The 14,736-nt window shown below is 36.8% G+C and overlaps 1 non-coding gene across 1 annotated transcript; it reads left to right on the forward strand.

The window, feature by feature from the left end:
* Positions 1-3,570: 3,570 nt before the first annotated feature.
* Positions 3,571-3,643, forward strand: TRNAG-CCC. Its single transcript has one exon. It is a non-coding gene; the product is annotated as a tRNA-Gly (tRNA).
* The last annotated feature ends 11,093 nt before the right edge of the window (positions 3,644-14,736 follow it).

The following is a 14,736-nucleotide window of genomic DNA, read 5'->3' on the forward strand; positions in this document are numbered from 1 at the left end:
TGGCTCTGGCCCCCTCCTCTCTCTACAAAGCCACCTCGCAATTAAGGTACTTTCAGCTTTGCTTTGCCTTTTTCCGTAGTCTAATCCCCCTCTGCTTACAAGGACTTTTGTAATTACATCTTGGGTTTGCCTGGATAGTCCCAAGTAATCTCCCCATCTCAAAAACCTTAACCTTAAGCACATCTGCAAAGTCTCTTTTGCCATATCAGGTAACATATTCACAGATTCCAAGGATTGAGACCTATGCACCTTTGAGAGCCATTATTTAGCTAACACACCTGTAAATAGCCCAGAGTCCTTATTTTACCTGTTTCATAGGATAGTGGCAATTAAGAGAAAGTGTATGAAGGAGTTTACAGACTTTGTATACATATACCAGTAAAAACTCATTTGGTCATTCATTCATTTATTTACTCATTTTGATCCCATTTGGTGTTTTAACCTCTGGAGTTACCTTGGAAATAAATAGCACAGAGATGATTTTAATTTAGTCATGATTTACAATAAGATTATTAAGCCGCTTAATTATGTCTTGTGGTTAATTGCTCTTACTTACAATAGGCATCCATTGAAACTGAAAATGGTTTTGCTTTCTCAAAGAACCTTATTCAGTCTTGCCATCTAAATGTCTGAGTGTTGCTTTGCCTCATTCATAAAATAAATGTAACCCTTTGAGGGGTTCCCTGGTAGCTCAACTGGTATAGAATTCACCTGCAATGCAGGGGACCCCAGGTTGATTCCTGGGTCAGGAAGATCCGCTGGAGAAGGGTTAGGCTACCCACTTCAGTATTCTTGGGCTTACCTGGTGGCTCAGATGATAAAGAATTTGCCTGCAACGTGGGAGACCTTGGTTCGATCTCTGGGTTGGGAAGATCCCCTGAAGAAGGGAACGATTCCCACTCCAGTATTCTTGCCTGGAGAATTCCATGGACAGAAGAGCCTGGCAGGTTACAGTCCATGGGGTGGCAGAGAATTGGAAATGACCGAGCAACTTTCACTTCACTTCACTTTGTGGAGAAGCCAGACTTCTGAATTTATCAGTGAGTGTATAAACAGCGGTGCTTTCATCTCTTACTATTCTTTGTTTCAAGTGACAGAAAATAGTTTGCAGTGGTTTAAACAACACAAAATAAGGATGTTCCTGTTCGGGTAATTGAAATGTCCAATGTACGACCAGTTAGTCGTTATGGACCCAAGCAGGAAATGGACTATTCAAATTGGGTAATTTAAGAAATGATTAGTCAAGAGAATATGTAGAATAGTGTGGACATGATAGAAGGAAACCACACAAGGGAAATAGGTTTTCAGTCTGGGGAATATAAACAGAGAGCTCTTATTAAGCCTAGGCCTGGGAAAGAGAGAGTAGAGAACACTTAAAGGGAATTGAATGCGGGTCCACGTTGGGGGCATCACCTAACAAGAGCTGAGACTTCAGTTCAAGGTACACAGCAAACCTGTTTCAATACCTCTGGGTCATTAAATAGCCTTCTATTCCTCTTTGTCTCCCAACTCCTGCTCCTTTGTATAATTCCTGAAACTGACCTGTAGCCCAAGGCAGGGAAGCTCCTTGTTACAGGTCTCAGAGAGGTGCATTCCCCTGTCCATACACTGAGCAAGATGGAAGAGACCCGAGAGTGGATAAGAGGGGCGATTAGAAGGTCTGGGCATGTTTGCATAAGACATGGCTGATTCTACCATCTCAGAGTTAGCTTATTTCTCTTCCTTCTCCCCTCCTCCTCTGTCTTGGCTCTGCATGCTTATTCTGATTCTTTGTCCAGCGTCTCTTCATCCTTCCAAGGTATTTGCAGCGGGTCCCATCTCAAAATTTCAGATGCCTAGAAAAGAGTACCTCTCTCTCTCTCTGTCTTCAAGTAGTCTCAACTAAATCTGCCATCATTTTATTGGTGCGATGGGACGTCTCGCTGTTTTTCAGTCTGTCTCTGTGGCTAAGGGGAAGAGCCTTAACAGCTCTGCCAGACTCCTGATAGCCTCTGCATGGCAGCAGTGGAATCAGCTACGTGGGCCTGTGTGCCCTGGGAGGCCCTAGAAGGACTCACAAATGACCCTTGCACATTTATAGGGGAAATGTAAGTGAACACTGGATGTGTTTTGCTTTTATCAGTGATTAGACATTTTGATGTTGAAAACTGCTTATTAGGGGTTAATGTTTTAATTTCATTTTGAACAAGATAAGGCAGTTTTAAGTATACCCTTAAGTTAAACTTGTCTACCTTTTTTTTTTTCTCTTTCTGCCTGTGCCCTTGTTGGGGAGGAAATTGTTTCTTTTATTCTTCTCCTGCCTTCTGGCTGGTCTAGTAATTGAAATGACACAGTAACAGGAGAAAAAAAGCTATTTGATTTCCTATGTATAGGGGTCCCAAAGATAAGAAGTCCCCACAGTTAAGTGACCAAAGCAGACAGCTTTTATATCGTTCAGAGAAAGAAATAATAAATTTGTGAAGAACTGACAAGATAAAGAAGTTTGGCTTGGGAGTGGTAAATTAGTAAAAAAGGAGTGAGGTTTATTCATACAGCTGTCTGAGCCCTGAATTCCCTACCTCTGATGATAAGGGTGTCTGTCTGCCTCCTGGTACAGGGAGGGTACCTTTCACATGAAAGGTTTATCTCCTGGCTTTCAAGGGGACAAAGAGGATGGCCAAGGTGTTCTTGCACCTGCTGTTTCTTCAGTAACTTTAACTCAAAATAATCCCTATGGCACTTTTGCATAGTTTTTCAAAGCCTGACCTGAGCCCCATCACAATAAAAGTGGTTTTGCTTTCATTATTATTATGATTCTGTTTTCTATTATTGCTAACTACGGTACAAAAATTTGTGTAGAGTTTTACATTTTCTTTAACAATGTTCACCTGGAATCTCATGCCTGTCTGAAAATGTAGGTTTATTTACACTTTACAGATTCGAATGACTTAATTAGACCTTTGCAGAACTTGGCCAGGAATTTACACTGAGACTTCTCTGATCCCGGACATATGTGTGGAAATAATTCAGTTTGATTATGTAGATTCTTGTGTGTGTGTGGGTGTGGGTGTGTAGATGATATAGCAAAGACTAGCAGCTTGAACATTTTATGATTTCATAAGGACTAGCATTCTTGTTTGCAAAATATCTTCCCTAGTGACCCATTACTATATATGAAACTTCCAAAGCGTTCTTTAATAGGAGTTTCTTTGAAGATGTTCTGTGGATTCGTACACTTGAGTAAAATGAAAAAGCATTAACTGAGAAAGGGTAATGATATTTTCCAGCCATCATAGCTTTATTGACCAATTTATTGAATTAATTGTTTCCTAATAAAAAATGAAGTACCGAGAGAATGTGACATAGACACAGACATTTTATGAAGGAAAGATGCAAGAGGATATGAGAACAAAGACATTTCCCTGTTCGAAAAAGTCAGTTCAGTTGAATTAATAGTAAATCTGAACTTCTGAATTTAAAAACCGTAATAGATTATACTAGCCCTCTGTAAATATGCAGCTATATTATGAAATTAAATTCTTTATTGATACTAGGCTTTATCACGTGCTTTAAGAAAATGTATTCTGGACTTCCCTGGTGGTCCAGTGGCCAAGACTCTGTGCTCCCAATGCAGGGGGCCTGGGTTCGATCCCTGGTCAGGGAACTAGATTCCACATGCTGCAACTGAGTTCACATGCCACAACCAAGACTTGGCACAGCCACATAAATAAATAAAAATAAATTAAAAAAAAAATGTATTCTGACCTGTAATGGCAGTTTCCTGCCATTCAGCCTGTGTAGATATGCTTTAAAATGCCCATGCCTTTGAGAAATTCTATTTCTGAGAATCTGTTTTTTAAAGATCATCTTAAATGTAAAAAAAAAAAAATATATGCACACACACTTGCAGTGAAATTTTTAGTAGAAATGCTTTTTATAATAGGAAAAATTAGAAATAAAATTTCATAATAAAGGAGGATGGATTATATGTTACATTGCAACAATTCGTTGTCATAATATTTTTTACTGGGGCTTCCCTGATAGCTCAGTTGGTAAAGAATCCGCCTGCAATGCAGGAGACCCTGATTTAATTCCTGGGTCACGAAGATCCTGTGCAGAAGGGAGCGGCTACCCACTCCAGTATTCTTGGGCTTCCCCGGTGGCTCAGCTGGTAAAGAATCTGCCTGCAATGTGGGGAGCTCTGGGTTCAATCCCTGGGTTGGGAAGATTTTTTTACTGATCTCATGTAAAACATGAGAATCTGCTTCTATTTAAATTAAATGAGTAAAGCATAATAAAGTTACATTACAGTCCTATTATAACTATATAAACTATATGTTTAGCAAAAGAAGCCTAAAAGGACATAACATGCAATGTTAGCTGTGGTTGTTTTGGGATCCTGAGCTGTGAATTTTTTCCGTTTCTCATTTTTTTAGAATTGTCTGTAGCATATCACTTTTATAAAAAAAAAATAGATAACTAGTACACAGCAAAAAATAACCTTATTTGTCTTTGTGTATCATATACTAACCTTCTGCAGAATACTCCTGAGTAAAAAAAAAATCCCCATTTCCCTTCTAACTTTGAATCCACGTCTAGAAATGATTTCTGGATGTGGTAGGTTTGTATAAATGATACATGGACCTGACTATCTTAATATTGACTGTTGACTCGTGTGCTACTGTCCCAGGACTTTGTCCTGATGTTACTCATTTGCAGTAATTCACAGTAGATTGCATGCCATCTTATATATCATGCTTCTTGGGGAAAAAGTGTCAGTGAAAAGAGATTCTGTAATGATGGTGTCTGGGATTGGCATGTAGGCTTACCGACTAGTGAGGCAGAAAATGTAGCAAATGATAAGATATGTGCCCCATGATTGTCATCATCATCACCACACAGATTCATGGCTGAACCCTCAAGCATAACCATAGGACAGGTTAAATGGGAGTAAACTCATTAGGCACATCAGCCTCACTTCATTAGTAATGGGAAGTAGTTCAACCAGTGCAATTGCACGTCTGGCCATTTTCTGTGGCTCATATACTTTGAGTTGTAGGAAGATGCATACCCTCCAGATGCCTGAGGGGAATATAAGGTAAGCATTGGAGGAATGTCTGTCTTGAACTATTAGTTATGTAGTTCTGGACTATTTTTCATAGACCAGACTGAGAGCTTTTATAGTTGCACATATTAGAATTCAGTATATCCGTGAGCTTATTCTACTTAAATCTTTGAGCACATCTTCTGCTTAGCTTAGTCTCTTGGTGGATTCTCTTATTCAAGAGCCAGCTCGTTGGATTTTACTTTGTGGTTAAAAGAGTATTTTGCTGTAGTTCTGTTGTTGTTGCTTATGTTCTTGTTTTGTTTTTGTTTTCTCCTTACTGATAACAAATATACATGGAGGTGGAGGAATGGAGACAGTGTGCAGGGAAAAGGGCAGAAGAGGGATGGAGTGTTACTCTGTTTGAGTTGAAATATAGTGTTTCAGATATATTGCCTCTGATATCTCTATTTTATGTGCATTTTAGTCTAACTTTCACATCAGTATCTGAAAAATAGATGTAGTTTTAAAATTCATAAATGGACATATATGTGTATATATTCATACATATATATGAATATATATTTCCCCTATAATTTTTTAATTATATTTACATCCTTATAAAGTTATTGAATCATTTAAATCCTCACAAATACTGTCCGTTCATTGTTTGCTTCCTGAAGTTAAAGTCTCTTAGTCATGTCTGACTTTTTACAACCCCATGGACTATATGTAGTCCATGGAATTCTCCAGGCCAGAATACTGGAGTGGGTAGCCTTTCCCTTCTCCAAGGGATCTTCCCAACCCAGGGATCAAACCCAGATCTCCCCATATTGCAGGCAGATTCTTCACCAGCTGAGCCACAAGGGAAGCCCACGAATACTGGAGTGGGTAGCCTATCCCTTCTCCAGCGGATCTTCCGGACCCAGGGAAGAGGTAGGGAAGATCTGAGCTATGAGGGAAGCCCTTGCTTCCTATACATTCTCTTTTAATTATTGAAATATTTTTAAAGGCTTTCATTATTAGTGTGACTCCTAGAGATCATAAGGATAAGTCTATGTGAATTATAGAAATACCTCCTGTGATATTCTGGGAAGGTTCTTGATAAAACATTTCTTTCCATATTCTAGGTAGCAAGAAAGTCAGTACATGAGGGAGTGGCTAGTGTATTGTAGAATATTCTACTGACAGAGTAACATCATCTCTTACACACATGGGTTATCGTTTTATTCTATAAAGCACCATTCAATAGTAAGTTATTTTTTACAATATTCTTTCAAAAACCGTGACAGGTCTTATGCTTGACCAAATGCTGTTTTTTTTTGAGTTAAAAATTCCTCTTCTACCACCTCACCCCAACATATGACATGGATTTCCCTTCCTTGGGAATTATGCTATGAATAGTTAACTGTTATTGGTCTGTATATTCCTTAAAATATTGCATGTCGACATGAACACAGTTTTCTAGAAGCAATCTCTTAGGCACATAGTATAAAGGAGTTGTTATTTGATTATTTTTTGTGAGTGCAATACCTGTTTACTATAGCCAAATTTTATACTTTTTTTTTTTTTGTAGCTAGATCACACCGTTCACTCAGATTGTAGTCATACTTTTTAAAGAATATAATATGCTGATAGGGCAAGCATTTCAATTTGAAATTGCATTCAACCTCTGTGAATGAGGTATAAAAAATAACAGTGAATAAAAAACAATATAAATGTGTTTTTCTCCCAGGTTACAGGAGACTGAAATTAGGCAGCCCGAGGTCAATATGTCGTAGAGACACTCTGATGTCACTAAGTATTTAGACTTATTCTAACTGTGTTCTGCTGTCTCTCCCATGGTTCTTCCATTCGATTATTACAAGAAAGCTTCTTATCTCTGTGTGTGTGTGTGGATGGTTGCTTCAGTCATGTCTGACCCTTTGCGACTTTATGGATTGTAGCCCACCAGGCTTCACTGTCCATGGAATTCTCCAGGCAAGAATACCAGAGCGGGTTGCCATGCCCTCCTCCAGGGGATCTTTTCAACTGCGGGATGGAACTCACATCTTCTGCATTGTAGGCAGATTCTTTATCTATTGCTGAGCCACCTGGGAAGCCCCTTCTTATCTCTAGATATTATAATACCTAGTCAGGGCTTTCTAAATTATCTCATCTACCTCCCTTGGGTAGAAGTGTTTTATTTTATCTTATACATGAATACTGTTTGTTTGTACACACAAATCTATTTAAAGCATAAAATAGTTTTTTAAGAATTAGAAACATTGGATTATTTTTAAAGGTTTTCTTTTTTTATCCATTCATGTTTTTTTTTTTTTTTCTCTTCACCTAGTGTGATATTCTGTAGGTCCATCCATACTGTTTTTTTTTTTTAATTTTTTTATTAGTTGGAGGCTAATTACTTCACAACATTTCAGTGGGTTTTGTCATACCTTGATATGAATCAGACATAGATTTACACTTATTCCCCATCCCGATCCCCCCTCCCACCTCCCTCTCCACCCGATTCCTCTGGGTCTTCCCAGTGTACCAGGCCCGAGCACTTGTCTCATGCATCCCACCTGGGCTGGTGATCTGTTTCACCATAGATAGTATACATGCTGTTCTTTTGAAACATCCCACCCTCACCTTCTCCCACAGAGTTCAAAAGTCTGTTCTGTATTTCTGTGTCTCTTTTTCTGTTTTGCATATAGGGTTATCGTTACCATCTTTCTAAATTCCATATATATGTGTTAGTATGCTGTAATGTTCTTTATCTTTCTGGCTTACTTCACTCTGTATAAGGGGCTCCAGTTTCATCCATCTCATTAGGACTGATTCAAATGAATTCTTTTTGACGGCTGAGTAATATTCCATGGTGTATATGTACCACAGCTTCCTTATCCATTCATCTGCTGATGGGCATCTAGGTTGCTTCCGTGTCCTGGCTATTATAAACAGTGCTGCGATGAACATTGGGGTGCACGTGTCTCTTTCAGATCTGGTTTCCTCAGTGTGTATGCCCAGGAGTGGGATTGCTGGGTCATATGGCAGTTCTATTTCCAGTTTTTTAAGGAATCTCCACACTGTTTTCCATAGTGGCTGTACTAGTTTGCATTCCCACCAACAGTGTAAGAGGGTTCCCTTTTCTCCACACCCTCTCCAGCATTTATTGCTTGTAGACTTTTGGATAGCAGCCATCCTGACTGGTGTGTAATGGTACCTCATTGTGGTTTTGATTTGCATTTCTCTAATAATGAGTGATGTTGAGCACCTTTTCATGTGTTTGTTAGCCATCTGTATGTCTTCTTTGGAGAAATGTCTGTTTAGTTCTCTGGCCCATTTTTTGATTGGGTCATTTATTTTTCTGGAATTGAGCTGCAGGAGTTGCTTGTATATTTTTGAGATTAATCCTTTGTCTGTTTCTTCATTTGCTATTATTTTCTCCCAATCTGATGGCTGTCTTTTCACCTTGCTTATAGTTTCCTTTGTAGTGCAAAAGCTTTTAAGTTTCATTAGATCCCATTTGTTTAGTTTTGCTTTTATTTCCAATATTCTGGGAGGTGGGTCATAGAGGATCTTGCTGTGATTTATGTTGGAGAGTGTTTTGCCTATGTTCTCCTCTAGGAGTTTTATAGTTTCTGGTCTGACATTTAGATCTTTAATCCATTTTGAGTTTATTCTTGTGTATGGTGTTAGAAAGTGTTCTAGTTTCATTCTTTTACAAGTGGTTGACCAGTTTTCCCAGCACCACTTGTTAAAGAGGTTGTCTTTTTTCCATTGTATATCCTTGCCTCCTTTGTCAAAGATAGGGTGTCCATAGGTTCGTGGATTTATCTCTGGGCTTTCTATTCTGTTCCATTGGTCTATATTTCTGTCTTTGTGCCAGTACCACACTGTCTTGATGACTGTGGCTTTGTAGTAGAGTCTGAAGTCAGGCAGGTTTCCATTCATGTTTTAATGAGCTATTCTCTTGCTCCAAGCTATTGAACAGGAAAGTCAGCTTTCTCTAAGAAAGTGAGAGCAGAATAAATTGTGACTTCTAATTTTTTTTCTCTTTCAAAATAAATTGAAACTGTGAAACTGATGAGAAGGAAATGGCAACCCACTCCAGTATTCTTGCCTGGAAAATCCCAGGGAAGGAGGAGCCTGGTCGACTACAGACCATGGGGTCGCAAAGAGTCGGACATGACTGAGCAATTTCACTCACTCATGAAACTGATGTAACAGGATTTAAAACTACAGTTCAAAGGCATTGGCTATCATATGTCTATCTACTATTGCAAATTTTTAAGAAATCATATTTTGTCCAAAGCATTTGCTTTTATTTGAGGGGCTCTTCTTTACAAAGAAAATTTACTTACTCTGTTATTTTGTTATCAAAATTTTACATGTCCTTATGATCTTACTTTGTGAAAGTAATACCTGTCCTGCTTATGTTTTCTTTTGCAAACTATCAATACTAAGTGTGACTTAGTTCTCTGTTTTACTTCATTCTTGTAAGACTTGCTTCTGACCTTGTCTACTCTCACTGGATTGAAAATATTTGAGAGTAGATATATGTTCTTAGCATGTTTAACTGAATAGTTTTTTCTGCCCTCTGATACTGTCGAATTATTATATTTGTTGATCAATCAAATTTCAAGCAATAGCAATAGCGAACTAGAGTAGACTTCTATTCCTATCTAGCTAAATCACTCATCTATATGCTTTTCCAAATACTCAGCTTGCCTGAGGTCAACATGATGACCGTCTTTGAGGTCTCGGAGGAAAAAACATTGATTTCTTGTGGTTATGAGAGAAGGCAGAAGAAATGGAGATAATAGTATGTTTGCATTTAGCCCTGTCTTCCTACTGCCTTATGCCATACATCCAAGGATGAAATTACTAGATAAACAGATAAAATCAGTGTTAGAACATTTTGAAGCCTCTCATAGTTAGCTGCTAAAGTCATCAAAGAAATTCTGCCTATTAATAATTGTTTAGCTAGAGGATAACTCAGAATAAAACTTCCCAAACATTTCATGAGTCATTTATATCCCTCAACATAACAATAGATATTCCATGAAATTAAGAAAAAAAAATCCACATTAAAATTCAAGGAAACTCTACAAATTATATCTGCTCTTTTAGATATGTCTAGTACTGTGATCTTTTGAATAGCAAAAACAAATCTAGATGGAATATTATAGGTTATATGATCCTTACATTGCCGAGTTGTACAATAAGATCTAAAGTATAGATATTACCAACCTAACTATATAAAATGCATTATGAATAATTGTATACATTAGAAAGTCATGTTCTCTTATTGTGATATTTAATGATTTGCTCCCAGTTTTTATCATTTGCGGCAACATAATGATTTATATTGCATGAAGATTATGGGGGAAAACATTTGTTGAAATGCTTGTCCTTACAAATCCCCTTCTACCTTTTCCTTGTGAATTCCTGAAATGTGATTTACTCTCAGTGCTGAGTATCTTGTTTACCTAGACTTGCTGCATGAAGATTACTATGGTTTGGATCTTCCCTTGAGTCCAAGAATAATAAGTCAGGCAAATAGCAAAATTATATGCATCCTATTTCTTTAATTGTGACTATATAGCAAGCATTTTAAAACAATAAGTAAGTTCAGATTTTTACGAGAAATGAATGAATTTAATATTGGAGGAAATAGCATAGAAGAGCCCAGAACATTATACCTATCATATGGGGCACCCAATAAACTTTCTGATTAAAGTTGTCTTTATACTCTCTAGCCACTGGAGATTTAAAAGCACAGCAGCACATTTAAGGGTCTGAATCCTTCAGTAAAGATAACTGTGTAATACTATAAAATGTAAAGTAATCTAAATGTTTCCGATCCAATGTGCTTTATCCTAGAAATCGTAATTTATGGGACAGAACTACTTTCATTGAATGTGGCTTGAGTAACATGGACATAGAATATGTAAATTACTCTGTTGATGCTATTATTATGCTCACCCACTTAAAGATACTCTATTGGGCTCAAATCCACCTCTATTATTAGAAAAAAGGAGAAATCATTTATATTAGACTGTAAGAATTTAGCTCGTCGATGACAGAGGAGCAGTAACTTGACTGAAAATGTTTGGTCAGCCAAGAGCAGGGAGGGAAGACAGTTTGATAAAGGAAGAGTGAAAATTCATGGAATCTTCTCTTTAGACAACCACTCAGATGGTGTTATATACCTTAGCAGTCACTCAGAGCTTTCCTTTGGTTTTCTTGTTGGGATCTCTACCTACAAGCTATTTGTGAGAAATCTATCTCAATGGAGAAGAAAAAGAGGTCATTATGCTCTGGAAAACACAGGAGACAAAGTCTTAAGTGAATGAAATTACAAATATGCATAGCTTTCAAAGTACTGCAATTGAATCTTTTTTTTTTAGATTCGTGGTTTAAGGAGTCCCAGTCCAAACTGTATGTGCAGCCCCACTTATACACTCACACAGAGAAGCATTCTTTTACTTGAAAGAATTTTAAGTGCTCACCTTGAGATGACCTTCCTGCTTCAATGCTGCCTAAGACCATCATCTCCTAGTCTAAATGGGATAAAGACTGCCTACTTCCTTTATTCTTTTTCAAGGTGGACCCAAAGAAGGTGGCAGCCTTCTTTGAACAATATTAAATTGTTCATTAGTATGTTATGTATGTATGTAATGCACAATTACAATTAGTATGTAATGAACAATTTGACATTAGTTTGTCTTTTCTCGGTACAGTTGACAAAATTCATAAGTTATTTCTTTCTGCCCCTTTCTCTTACAATATTGTCTGATAAAGCACCCTAGACAGACCTGTTTCTCTGTGGAGCACCATGTTATTTCTTTAATTTCAGTGTCCACAAAGGAGCACTTCTGTATTTTGTAGTTGTGCATGAGTGTGTGTGTGTGCCTGTATGTGTATGTGTGTGTATTTCAGGGAGGGGAAGTTACCCCTCAACCTCTCTTGAGTTGTTATGACTTGAACCAATAATAAAATTGACATACGATACATTTAACAGGAAAACTTTTAGTTCATAAGCATGGAGGTCTCACAGAAATGAGATCTAAGAAGTGGTTGAAGCAGGCAGCTGTTATACTTTTTACAAAAAGAATTGACAGGACAAAGACAGGATAAAGAATTAACAGGACAAAGAAACTTAGGATTCAGCCACTTAATTCATGAAGAATCTAAGTAGACTCTGGACTTGAATAATAAATTAAAGAAGTAACACGGTTTGTGTATACAGGATTCTAGACTCAAATTCCCTGTTTCTGGTGATAGGAGTGTCCTTCTGTTTGCAAATGCAGGGAGTGTACCTTTCAAAAGAGAGATTTATTTCCTGCTTTCAAGGAGACAGAAAGAGGGTCAGAGTGTCCCTCTTTCATTGGCCCTTTTAATTCAAAATAATCAATATGCCATTGAGGTACATTTTGGGGCAGCCTGCCCCGGGCCCCAAGAGTATGTGTGTGTCTCTGTCTATAACAGAAGTTGTACTGAATCAAGAAGAATTTCTATGCAGACTGAAAGTGGTTTATTTGACTTGATTTGTATTAAAGATGTATTTCTGGCCTAATAAGATGTTTGTAAGGGAGTTTTGTTGGTTTGTATTTATACCAACCCTGAGTTTTCAGATGTTGACTTTTTATCTAAATAGTTTAAAGGAGAAAAAAAAAAGAGGATGGGGTGGGAATGGTATATGCACCTGGAAGGTATCATAAACTTAAACCTAATCGTAATCATCAAGCTTCCTAAAATTAAAATTTTAAGAAATGCAACTTAATGGGAAATATAGTCTCAGCCTTTTCAAGCAAGTGAAGCTCAGGTTCACAGTCTAAGTCAGCTGTTCATTTTGAGCATAAATGTGTTATATGTTCTATTTCATATCAGTTCCATTAGTGACTCTGTTTTGTATTAGCTCAGAATTTTGCTGCAAGGATGTATACTATGCCTGGTATTTTAGCTAAATATTAACTTTCTTAAGCTTAACAGAGATAGAAAGATTATTTATAATAATCTATGATGATTACCAGCTCTGCTGGTTGACTAAATAATCATCTCATTTTCATCTAAGTTGAATTTTTTGGGTTTTGGATATTGCCATCTATGTGTTTATATTCACTAGATGTGAAAAGCCAAAGTTTACATGTTAGCTGTTACATTCCTAGGATATCACATTTTGTTCCCAGCATCTTTGTGCACTGCATATAATTAGTGCTCAATAAATAATTATTAAATATATTTTATATATTCATTTATTTACATATCTATCATTTATCTATTTGTTGTTTGTACTCTGCCATCTATTATCATAGTAATCTATAATTATGCATTTTAGAATGCACAAGGAATATTTCAAACTGCTATGCTATTCTCCAGTACAATGAAAGTTGTCATATTTGGAGAACTAAATCAAAATAGAAGTAATGAAGGTTAATATTTCGGTAAACCTACTTTACCAGGTTTTGGTAAACCCGGAAACCTTATTTTTGCCTTAGTCTCTCTTCACAGACTAGATAATCTATGTTTGGTTAGAATAAGAAGTTGTTTCCTTCCATTTTCTTTTGTACATATAGATATCTGGATAAATAAAATAATTTATAATGATTATTATGACTATATTATTAAAGTATTTGCATTATTATAAGGATAATGGAGTGATATCTGACAAGTTAGGAAAATATGTGTGACCTTATCTGCCTTAAAATATGGGTTACTTTATGAACACATAATCCTGGGGAAGCATCTTAAAGAGAAAAATACTTGTTTAAGTCACCTGAAATTGAGTGTGAATTTTTACCCAATATAGAAGATATATGTATTGGTTCAGATAGACTAGAGTATTTTTCATAATAGACATCCTCAAAGCAATAGAGTCTGAAACAACAAAAGTTGACCCCTTGATTGTATCCATGCCCACTGTGGATTGACTGAAGACCCCTACTCAATGCAGTTACTCAACTGCCCCCATGTACAGAGTTGTTATTCATGGTGCCAGAAGGCAACTAGAGATGTGGAGGGCCTAGCATCAACAACTAAGTGACAAGCAACACTTCTCATGGTTCAAGAGATTCTCTCCACCCTCGGGAAAGTCAGAAGGTGATGTCTTCTCATGAACCCAGAAGGTAAGGAGTGGGAAATATTTATATGGTGATCACAGTATATTTTTTTTGAACTGACATCAGACAAATACTACATGGTCTTCACATGGTATATATTCAAGAAGAACTTGTCTCTTTGTTCTTTATTCTTTTTCTTCCACTTTTATTGAGATATAATTGACATGCAGCGCTGTATGAGATGTACAGCATAATGATTTGAATTACATGCATCATGAAGCTATTATCACAAAAGGTTTAATATCCATCATCTCACAATAAATACAAAATGAAAAAAATAGAAAAAAATAGTTTGTCATGAAAACTCAAGCTTTACTCTTTAAATTTTCATATATAACATGCAACAGTATTAATTATCTTATCATCTTGTGGATTATATCTTCAGTATTTATAACTGGAAATTTGTACCTTTTTATGATTTTCATCCAATTCCCCCTCAACTCAAAACCCACCTCTGGTAACCAGAATTCTGATTTCTTTTTTTATATATTTTTTTTGTTTGGTTTTGAAGTATGTTTGACCTACAACACTATGTTAATCCCTGTTACACAACATAGGGTTTCAGTATTTCTGTACATTTAAAAATTATCACAAAAGAAATAAAAA

The sequence above is a fragment of the Cervus elaphus genome, chromosome 29 (assembly GCF_910594005.1).
Source record: "Cervus elaphus chromosome 29, mCerEla1.1, whole genome shotgun sequence".
NCBI lineage: Eukaryota > Metazoa > Chordata > Mammalia > Artiodactyla > Cervidae > Cervus > Cervus elaphus.